This window comes from Cebus imitator, unplaced genomic scaffold, assembly GCF_001604975.1.
Source record: "Cebus imitator isolate Cc_AM_T3 unplaced genomic scaffold, Cebus_imitator-1.0 Scaffold18, whole genome shotgun sequence".
Lineage (NCBI taxonomy): Eukaryota > Metazoa > Chordata > Mammalia > Primates > Cebidae > Cebus > Cebus imitator.
The window spans coordinates 14,868,473-14,880,433 of NW_016107333.1; the positions used below are offsets into that span (position 1 = coordinate 14,868,473).

Here is an 11,961-nt window from a genome sequence, read left to right on the forward strand (position 1 = left end):
TCCCTCCTTGTTTGGCAACTGAAACTGCCTTTATAAGGCTGATAAAAGACAGCAAGATTAGAATTATGAGAGGGGCCTGAAGTCTGCTAAGATATAGCTGTAGCTAAATGATAACCAGCCATTGTCCCCTAGCTTGTTTTTCTATAATCCCTTACTGATCAAGAGTCATATCATATGGCCAGCGATCCTAAGATTTGTGTCCTCTCCAGTTGCTCATATAGATAACATCACCATGATACTAGGTTTGTGCGCAAATAATTGTGTTTTTTGCCATTAAAAGTAATGGCATCTACCTAATAGAACTTAAGATGGGTCTTTTGAGATGCTTTTCAGACTTTTACTTTCTAACATATTTATGTCTCATTGCAAACCTCTCAGTTCAGACTAGGATTTGCAGCATCTCTCCACGGTTTCTTCAATAACATTCATTAAGTGACTGACACCACCTGGACCCATAACTGTGCCCCCACCCAAAGGCAGGCTCAGCACACGAAGACTGTTTTCCATACCCCTATGATTTCATCCCCAACCAATCAGCAGCACCCATTCCCTAGACCCATGCCCACCAAATTATTCGTGAAAACCCTAGCCTCTAAGTTTATTAGGAGGGCTGATTTGAGTTATAAACTCCTGCCCTTTTGCTTGTCTGCTCTTGTGTTAAGTAACCTGTTTCTTCACTGCAATACTGCGGTACATTGGCCCTATCTATGCAGCAAGCAAGACGGACTCATTGGGTGATGACATTTAGAGGACTAAGCAGTGAAACATGCAGGATCTGGGTGACAGGTATTACTAAGAAGGAAGAGTAGGCACAAAGTCCTGGAGGTGGACCAGTGCCTTGCATTTTCTGGTGGTTGGAAAGAAGTGAAACAGGCAAAAGGGGGACAGCAGGACCAGAAGAGGTAAGAGAGTGACCGGGAACCAGATCATGTAGAACTCTGCAAGTCATAGCAAGTACCTAGGCTTCTGTTTCTCTGATATGGGAAGCCTTTGGAGGTTTTGAGCAGATGTCATTATCTGGGTTACATTTTAACAAGATAACTCTTGTGGCTGTGCTGAGACTGGACTGTAGGAGGGTAAAGCCAGAAGAAACAAATGGTTAGGAGGCTGTTACCATAATGTCATCCTCCGACGCAAAATTCTCCAATGAGTTCCCAACACAGATAGAATAAAATTAAAATTCTTTTGAATAGCTTTTAAGGTTAGTCATGATTTGGTGCCTTCACCATTTTGACCTCATTTCCTGCTCCTACTGCCACTCACCTCCCCATCATTCTCTCGTCTGATTGATAGCCTTTGAAGTGCTTATGAGTTTTCAGGTCATGGTTCAAATGCTTCATTTTCCATTGAAGAGATCTCTGTTTTTTCCTATGCCCCCATCTCATATGGAGATGTGAACACTTGTTTCTTTCAATGTTAGCTTTTTGGCTCTCTCCCTACTAAACCATGCACTTCCTAAGGTTAAGGACTCTGCTTTGCATCCTGTTACATAGAAATGAAAAAAAGAAAAAAAGGTTAAATTAATGACTTTACTATGGAATACGTGTTGGCTTTCTTTCTCTATACAGTACTGGTTTAGGGGGCAGTAATGGAGAGGAAGCATTCAGCTTTGATACCATGTGAATTCTTTATTCTCTTTTTTCACCTTCCTCTGAAAAAAATCTAGAAGCCACTGAAGTTCTTTTTCTGGGATGGCAGGGGAAAGGAGGCAAGGCACAAGTCTTTATGAATGCTGCCTGTATCTGCTAATGTCATCTCCATTAAAAACAAAACCAGAAACCAGTTAAACCTGCTGGGTACAGTGAGTCATGCCTTTAATCTCAGCACTTGGGAGACTGAGGCAGGAAAATCTCTTGAGGCCAGGCGTTCTAGGCCAGCCTGGGAAACGTAGCACGACCTTGCATCTAAAAAGTTTTTTTTAATTATTATCTGGACATGGTGGTGAATCTGTAGACCCAGTTACTCAGTAGGCTGTGGTAGAAGGATGACTTGAGCTTGGGAGTTTGAGGTTACAGTGAGCTATGATCACACCACTGCACTCCAGCCTGGGTGACGGAGTGAGACCCTGTTTCTAAAATAAAATTGATCAGTTAACTAAATCCCTTTCTATTGTTCTTTGTAGCAATTCTATACCAGAGTTCTGCCACAAACATGCCAAAAGAAAGAGCAAAAGGGAAGAAGGTAAAAAGTGACTTTTGTCTAGCTGCTACTTTATAATGCGCTGTGGTTATTTACTTATATATTTGTTTTGTTGGTGGAAAGAATTGCCCTGGGCATATAGGTTAGGCATAACCTTAATTTCATCGTTGACATAAACGTTTATTTTATTCAAATCTCCAAGAATACTATTTTATAAGGTTTAAGAAATGCATTTCTTCAAACTCTTGCAAAGCATTTTCCCCCAAATATTAGTGCCTAAGCTGTTTGTTCTCAGCTGCTTCTACATATTTATTTTCTCATTGCAAACCTCTCAGTTGAGACTGGGATTTGCAGCATCTCTCCACAGTTTCTTCAGTAACATTCATTAAGATACTCTTTTGTCTCATCTTGTAGATCGTTAATGAAGCTGTTAACTAACACTAGAGTTTCATTGATTCCTGGGGCAGGGCTATGAGACACCTCTGTAATGTGATACATCGCATCTTTCCCTGGTTTTGATGTCATCAGCCCTCAGCTTTTAGCCTGTACAGAATGCTAGAGTCCAAATCCAATTCAATTTGAATTCATTTTGCAAGTAAGACTTTATTAGATACTGTATTAAGTGCTTTACTAAAATTAGGTTATGTTACATCTTCATTTTCTCTCTCTCTTTTATTAATCATGCAATTCTCATTCCCATTTAAAAAAGAAAAAAAAAGCAATGAGGTTTTCTCAGCTTGGTTCAATCTCAAAATCCAGGCTGCTTATTGCCCCTGGTTCCACTATAATCTAAATGCTTACAGATGCTATCAGCCTCTGTTTTGCTTCTCTATGAAATCAGTGCCACATCAGTTTCTATTAAAACTTTACACCTCCCTAGGCCTGAGTTGTTTTAGGCTGAAAGTCCCACGTGATTAATGATGCTTGGAGCTGGAATTTTCCTCAGAGGCACTGGATCATGTGGTTTTCAAAGTGTATTTCATGAAGTCCTACTTCCCCCAAAGATGCCTTAGGGACCACAAGGAATGATAAGGTGGACGCCCAAAGGACAAGGTTCCTCATCCCTGCTTTAACAGAGCAATAAATACCGTTTTCATCTGATTTTTGTATTAAAGCTCCATGAAGGGCCTCTGCTAGTCCACATGGAGCCTTTGCACAAGCCAGAAAATGTCACTCTTCCTCTGGGCAGACAGTCCTTCCACAGGGTTGCCATACTTTTATATAACATTTGATTTTGAGAAAGGGACTCTGATACTAAAAATTAAGTTGAAGAACCTCTACCCAAGGCCAGCCTCTTATGTTACCCAAGAATAAAACCAAAATCAGTAAGATTGACTTTTCACCATTCTACAGTTGAATATTCATATCCAGCTTCTTCTACTTGAGCATGTAAATGTTTTTGTTATTTTTAATGGACAGACACTCATGACTTGACCATGCATTCATGCTCAAATATAAATGAGTTCATTCAAAAATATTTATTAAGCATTCACAAGTGCAAACTCTCATGGAGCCTATATTCTTGAGGAAGAAGACAAGCAATAAATAACATTGTACACAAATGAAATGCCAGATAGTGGAAAACGCTACCAAAAAAAAAAAAAAAAAAAAAAAAAAAAAAAAGCAAAAACAAATCAGGAAGACAGCACAAGGAATAAAGGAAGGGGAATTCTATTTTAGGTATTCCATACAATAGCAATCTCTGAGAGGGTTAGTCTTCTTAGTGCGACATTTTCTGTTACAAAGTAAACAGACCAACAAACAAACAAACATAGTCTCTCTCCATGTTTAGTATTTAGAATATACTTAATAAATCAATAACATATATCAAACATACAACGTTTTATTCATTTAGTAAATTTTACTGAATAGAGACTGAGAGGAACACATGTAAACAAATGGGTAATAAAACATATTTCCTGCCTTCAAGGGACTTGAAGTCTAGTGAAAGAATAGGATATACATTAATTTAATGATAATATATTTTATAAATAATCTTTCAGAGGTTTTTCAGAGTATAATAGTGGTAAGAGGCTGGTGGAAAGGGGAAGATTTCATTTGATAACATTGAACAAACACTTGTGTGTTTGTATTTGGTAATGAAGATGCGTCAGAGATGAGAAGGATTACAGGAGGAGGCCAGGGAGAGATGGAACGAGCAGAGACATGAAAGCTGGTCTGAAATGGAGTAGCCTAATGAGACAGAAATGTGGCAGTAGGTGGAAAATGAGACCTTGAATATCATTCTAAGGAATTTTGGATTTATTCCATAGGTGAGAGGGAAAAATGGAAGAATGTGAAGAGAAAAGCGCATGGCAGTAAAGGAGATTTGCATTGGTTTTGTAGCATTTTAGGATTCTCCAGACAAATGGAATCTATAGAAGATTAGATAGAGACAGAGAGGTGGATGGATGATAGATAGATATAGATAGATATAAATATGTGATATTATATATATGAGAGAGACAGAGACAGAGATTTATTTTAAGGCATCGTCTCACACATTGTGGAGGCTGGTAAGTCCAACATATGCAGGGTAGGGCAGAAGGCTGGAGACGCAGGCAAGTGTCCATGTTGCAGCTCAACTCCACAGGCTGTCTGCTGGCACAATTTCCTCTTCCTCAAGAAAGGTCAGTCGTTATTCTCTTAATATACTTCAGTGGATTGAATAAGACCCACCTACATCATGAAAGGAAGATAATCTGCTTTACTCAAAATCTCTTGATTTAAATGTTAATCTCACCTAAAAAATAGCTTCATAGCAATATCTAGATTAGTGTTTGATCCAATATCCGGATGATGTGACCTAGCTAAATTGACGCTTAAATTAACTATTACAGACATCTTCCCACTATCCTGTCTGTGGCCCTCAATGGACACTCAGTAATCGATTCCACCACTGGCCTCCTTCCTCAGTGGCAGGTTTATGCATAGTGTAAGTTGTGTCCTTAGCCAAGCCATAGGAATGGAGGAGGGCTCTGTCGTATTGCAAGAGAAGGCACAGTGCTGGTGCTTAGTGCTTCCCCCATACTCACCTGCTTAGGAATCACCTGGACAGCTTGTTAAAATGCATATTCTGGTTTGGTAGATCTAAAGGGAGGCCCGAGATGGGCATTTTTAACAGTTACCCAGGAATGACAATGCTAGTCCATGATCCATACTCTGAGCAGGAAGGCAGTAAAATTTTTGAAGCTCTGATTTTAGCAAGATGGGTGGGAGGTAGCTGCATCTATGCAGAGGAGAGGTGACCTGAGGGTTAGCAAAAATGGCCTCTAGTGTCTACTTGAAAGCAGTGACTCGAAGGTTTTTTGTTCCTTACAGTCACCTAGAGAGCTTCTAAACCACAGATGCTCCAACTCCAGATAGTGGGACTAAGTGAGTTCAAGGCCCAAGACTCCATGTTACTCTTCAGAATAACAACACTCCCAGGTAATTTTGATGCAGATCTGAAACTACTCTTTGGGAAACACTAGTTTAAATTTTTAAGGCTCAGAAAAACTGCAAGTATATTTCTGGGGAAAAGTTCTTGGGGAACCTGCAACCACATTTTCTCAGGGGAGAAAAACACTGGAAGGATAGAAACAAATTGTGTTTAATTTAGAGTTTTACTGAGGCTTAGAGGTTATGTAGATCTGGGGAATGGTAAGTCTATTACCCAGGGAAAATTATATATGGAAAAAATATAAAATTCCTAATGAAACCAGACATGAATGCCTCTTCTGCTCCATGTTTACACAGGAAAGAATAAAGAATCGGCCATATGACCTGTGTATAGATGCACAAAGTCTCTGGGTATATGGCTGATATATAGGCTACCAGAGGTACTGGGAAAAGGCCACAGGGAGAAGGAAACCTCCAGCTGAACTTTGTAACAATTCAACCAAATGAGAAGTCTCCTGGCTAGAATTTGGGGGGAGGAAATGAATCCAGTGGGCAGATCCCACAGGCAGGGAAGCATGAAAGCCCTACTTGTTTTTGCAGCTGGAAGGCTGGCAGTCTGAGACAAGTTCTCAGCCCTGATTGCCCACTGCCTGGGAACAGACTCAGTGCTGTTGCTGGAGGAAGCATGGTGGGAGTGAGACTGGCCTTTTGGGTTGTGTGGGAGCTGGGTAAGGCCTATGACTGCCAGTTTTCCCCCACTTCCCAGACAACCTGCATGACACAGTAGAGGCAGCCATAATCCTCCTAGGAACATAACTCCATTAACCTGGGAACCATACCCCCATCCCCACAGCAACCACAGCAAGACCCACTCAAGGCGAGTCTGAGCTCAGACACATCTAGCCCTGCCCCAGCCTGATAGCCTTTCCCTACCCACCATGGTAGCTGGAGACCAAGGGCACATACTCGTGGAAGTTTAGGGCCCCAGCCACCACCAGATCCTCCCCATACTATCACAGCTGATGCTCTCTTGAAAGCATCACCTCCTAGCAGGAGACCAACCAGCACAAAAATAGTACATTAAACAACCAAAATTAAGGACCTTCACAGAGTCCATTTCACTCCCCTGCCACCTCCAACAGAGGAGATGCTGGTACCCATAAGCTGAGAGACCCACAGATGATTCACATCACAGGGTTCTGTGCAGACAACTACCAGTGCCAGCCTGGAGCCGGGTAGATCTGCTAGGTGGCTAGATCCAGGAGAGATAACTGTCACTATAGCTCAGTTCTCAGGAAGCCACATCCATAGGAAAAGGGCGAAAACCACATCCATAAGAAAAAAAGCCACATCCATAGGAAAAGGGCGAAAACACCCCAGGGGACAAAAGAATCTGAACAACAGACTTGAGCCCTAAACCTTCCTTCTGACAGAGCCTACCCAAATGAGAAGGAACCAGAAAACCAGCTCTGGTAATATGGCAAAACAAAGTTCTTTAACAGCCCGCCAAAATCACACTAGCTCACCAGCAATGGATTCAAACCAAGAAGAAATCTCTGATTTACCTGAAAAAGAATTCAGAAGGTCAGTTATTCAGCTAATCAAGGAGGTACCAGAGATGAGTGAAGCCAAATTTAAGGAAATCAAAAAAATAATACAAGAAATGAGGGGAGAAATCTTTAGCGAAATAGCATAAATAAAAAACAAAACTTCAGGAAACAATGGACACACTTATAGAAATGCAAAATGCTCTGGAAAATCTCAGCAATAGAACCGAACAAACCAAAGAAAGAAATTTAGAGCTTAAAGACAAAGTTTTATAATTAACCGAATCCAACAAAGAAGGAAAAGAATAAGAAAATGTGAACAAAGCCTCCAAGAAGTTTGGGATTATGTTTAATGACCAAACCTAACAATAAACGCTGTTCCTGAGGAAGAAGAGAAATTCAAAAGTTTGGAAAAGATATTTGGGGGAATAATCAAGGAAATCTTCCTGGGCCTTGCTACAGACCTAGATATCCAACTGCACAAAGCTCAAAGAACATTTGGGAAATTTGTCACAAAAAGATCACTACCTAGGCAGGCACATTGTCATCAGGTTATCTAAAGTTAAGATGAAGAAAAGAATCAAGAGCTGTAAGGCAAAGCAGCAGGTAACCTATAAAGGAAAACCTATCAGATTAGCAGCAGATTTCTCAGCAGAAACACTACAAGCTACAAAGGATCGGGACCCTGTCTTCAGCCTTAAACAAAACAATTATCAGCCAAGAATTTTGTATCCAATAAACCTAAGCTTCATAAATGAAAGAAAGACACAGCCTTTTTCAGACAAACAAACGCTGAGATAATTTGCCACTACCAAGTCAGGACTACAAGAACTGCTAAATAGAGCACTAAATCTTGAAACAAATCCTGGAAACACATTAAACAGAACCTCTTTAAAGCATAAATTTCACAGAACCTATAAAATAAAATTTAAACAAACAAGGTATACAGGCAACAAATAGCATGTTGAATGAAATAGCACCTCATATCTCAATACTAACATTGAATGTAAATGTCTGAATGCTCCGCTTAAAAGATACAAAATTGCAGAATGGAGAATTCACCAACCAGCTATCTGCTGCCTTCAAGAGACTCACCTATCATGTAAGAACTCACATCAACTTAAGCTAAAGGGTGGTAAAAGACATTCCATACAAACACCAAAAGCAAGCAGGAATAGCTATTCTTATATCAGGCAACACAAACTTGAAAGCAATGGCAGTTAAAAAAAGACAAAAAGGGAAATAACATAATGATAAAAAGCCCTGCCCAACAGGAAAATATCACAATCCCAAATATATATGCACCTAACACTGGAGCTCCCAAATTATACAACAATTACTAATATGCCTAAGAAATGAGATAGCAACACAATAATAGTGGGGAAGCTCAATATTCCACCGACAGCACTAGACAGGTCATCAGAACAGAGTCACCAAAGAAACACAGGATTTAAACTCTACCCTGGAACAAATGGACTTAATGGAACATTCCACCCAAGAACCACAGAATATATATTCTATTCATCAGTGCATGTAACTTTCTCCAAGATAGATCAAATGATAGGCCACAAAATGAGCCTCAATAAATTTAAGAAAATTGAAATTATATCAAGCACTCACTCAGATGACAGTGGAATAAAACTGGAAAATCAATTCCAAAAGGAACCTTCAGAACCATGCAAATACATGGAAATTAAATAGCTTTCTCCTGAATGATCATTAGGTCAAAAATGAAATCAAGATGGAAATTTGAAAAATTCTTCAAACTAAATGACAATAGTGACACAACCTGTCAAAACCTCTGGGATACAACAAAAGTGGTGATAAGAGGAAAGCCATAAATGCTTACATCAAAATGTCTGAAAGAGCACAAACAGACAATCTAAGGTCACACCTCAGGGAACTAGAGAAACAAGAACAAACCAAACCCAAACCCAGCAGAAGAAAGAAAATAACCAAGATCAGAGCAGAACGAAATGAAATTGAAACAAACAAACAAAAAATATATAAAAGATAAATGAAACAAAAAGCTGGTTCTTTGAAAAGATAGATAAAATTGATAAAACATTAGCAAGATTAGCCAAGAAAAGAAGAGAGAAAATCCAAGTAAGCTCAATAAGAAACAAAATGGGAAATGTTACAACAAACACCACAGAAATACAGCTCATTCAAGGCCACTATGAACACCTTTATGTACATTAACTAGAAAACCTAGAGGAGATGGATAAGTTCCCGGAAAGATACAACCCTTCTAGCTTAAATCAGGAAGAATTAGATACCCTATACAGACCAATAATAAGCAGTGAGATTGAAAGGGTAATAAAAAAAATTACCAACAAAAAATAGTCCAGGACCAGACGGATTCACAGCTTAATTCTACAAGACATTGAAAGAAGAATTGGTACCAATTCTATTGGTACTATTCCACAAGACAGAGAAAGAAAGAATGTTCCCTAAATCATTCTATGAAGCCGGTGTCACTCTAATACCAATACCAGAAGAGAACATAACCAAAAACAGACAAACAAAAAACTATAGACTAATATCCCTGAGGAACGTAGATGCAAAAATCCTCAGTGAAATACTAGCTAACTGAATTCAACAACAATTTTTTTTTTTTTTTTTTTTGAGACGGAGTTTCACTCGTTACCCAGGCTGGAGTGCAATGGTGCGATCTCGGCTCACCGCAACCTCCGCCTCCTGGGTTCAGGCAATTCTCCTGCCTCAGCCTCCTGAGTAGCTGGGATTACAGGCACGCACCACCATGCCCAGCTAATTTTTTGTATTTTTAGTAGAGACGGGGTTTCACCATGTTGACCAGGATGATCTCGATCTCTTGACCTCGTGACCCACCTGCCTCGGCCTCCCAAAGTGCTGGGATTACAGGCTTGAGCCACCACGCCCGGCCAACATATTTTTTTTGACACAGAGTTTTATTTTGTTGCCAGGCACCAGACTGGAGTGCAGTGGCCGGATCTCGGCTCACTACAACCTCCGCATCCCAGGTTCAAGCAATTATCCTGCCTCAGCCTCCAGAGTATCTGGGACTACAGGTGCACACCACCACGCCCAGCTAATTTTTGTATTTTTAGTAGAGACAGGGTTTCACCGTATTGGCCAGGATGGTCTCGATCTCTTGACCTCGTGATCCACCTGCCACAGCCTCCCAAAGTGCTGGAAGTACAGGCGTGAGCCACCGCGCCCAGCCTCAACAACATATTAAAAAGATAATCTACCATGATCAAGTGGGTCTCATACCAGGGATGCAGAGATTGTTTAACATATGCAAGTCAATAAATGTGATACACCACACAAACAGAATTAAAGACAAAAAAATCACATGACTATCTTAATGGATGCAGAAAAAGCATTCAATGAAATCTGGCATCGCTTTATGATGAAAGCTCTCAGCAAAACTGTCACACAAGGGACATGCTTCAATGTATTAAAAGCCACCTATGACAGACCCACAGCCAACAAAATACTGAATGGGGAAAAGTTGAAAACATTCCCTCTGAGAACTGAAACAAGACAAGGATGCTCACCTCACCACTCCTTTTCAACACAGTACTGGAAGTCCTAGCCAGAGCAATCAGACAAGAGAAAGAAATTAAAGGCATCCACATTGGTAAAGAGGATGTCAAACTCATGGTGTTTGCTGACAATATTGTTGTATACCTAGAAAACCCTAAAGACTCATCCAAAAGCTCCTAGAACCAATAAAAGAATTCAGCAGTTTCCGGCTAAAAATTAATGTATACAAATTGGTAGCTGTCCTATACACCAATGGTGACCAAGCTGAGAATCAAATCAAGACCTCCACCCCTTTTACAGTAGCTACAAAATAAAAATAAAAATAAAAATACTTAGGAAAATACCTAACCAAGGAGATATGAGACTTCTACAAGGAAAACTACACAATGCTGCTGAAATAAATCATAGATGACACAAACAAATGGGAACACGCCCATGCTCATGGATGGGCAGAAACAATATTGTGAAAATGACTGGCTGGATGGGGTGGCTCACGCCTGTAATCCCAGCATGTTGGGAGGCTGAGGTGGGTGGATCACGAGATCAGGAGTTCGAGAACAGCCTGGCCAATATGGTGAAATCCTGTCTTTACTAAAAATACAGAAATTAGCCAGGTATGGTGAGCACCTGTAATCCCAGTTACTCAGGAGGCTGAGGCAGAAGAATCACTTGAACCCAGGAGGTGGAGGTTGTAGTGAGCTGAGATTACACCATTGCACTCCAACCTGGCCAACAAAGTAAGGCTCCATCTCAAAAAAATAAATAAATAAAACTAAAAGTAAAGAAAATGACCATAATGCCAAAAGCAATCTACATATTTCTTGCAATTTCTACCTAAATACCACCATCATTTTTCACAGAAATAGAAAAAACAATTCTAAAATTTATATGAAACCAAAAAAGAGCGCATAGCAAAGCAAGGCTAAGCAAAAAGAACAAATTCTGGAGGCATCACATTACCTGATTTCAAGCTACGCTATAAGGCCACAGTCACTGAAACAGCATGGTACTGGGGGGCAGATAAAAGTCTCTGCCAGAGGAGTTGCTGTGGGTTGATTAGTCCACAGAAGTGCCAGGCTGGTGGGCAGGGGCAAGTAAATATTGTTAATAGAATGACCTAAGATGGAACAATATACAAAGGCAGAGGTTCCACAGTTAATTTTGCAATCATTCTGGGCTTTATTCATTTATTTAAAAAATGCTGATGGAGCCGGGCGCGGTGGCTCACGCCTGTAATCCCAGCACTTTGGGAGCCCGAGGCGGGTGGATCACGAGGTCAAGAGATCGAGACCATCCTGGTCAACATGGTGAAACCCCGTCTCTACTAAAAATACAAAAAATCAGCTGGGCATGGTGGCGC

The 11,961-nt window shown here is 40.4% G+C and overlaps 1 long non-coding RNA gene across 1 annotated transcript; it reads right to left on the reverse strand.

Annotated features, from left to right (window-relative positions):
- Nucleotides 1–1,403: 1,403 nt before the first annotated feature.
- On the reverse strand, nt 1,404–11,657 carry LOC119469255. Its single transcript, XR_005198065.1, has 3 exons — nt 11,562–11,657; nt 4,641–4,818; nt 1,404–1,482 (listed from the first exon to the last, which is right to left on the reverse strand). It is a non-coding gene; the product is annotated as an uncharacterized LOC119469255 (long non-coding RNA).
- Nucleotides 11,658–11,961: the final 304 nt, after the last annotated feature.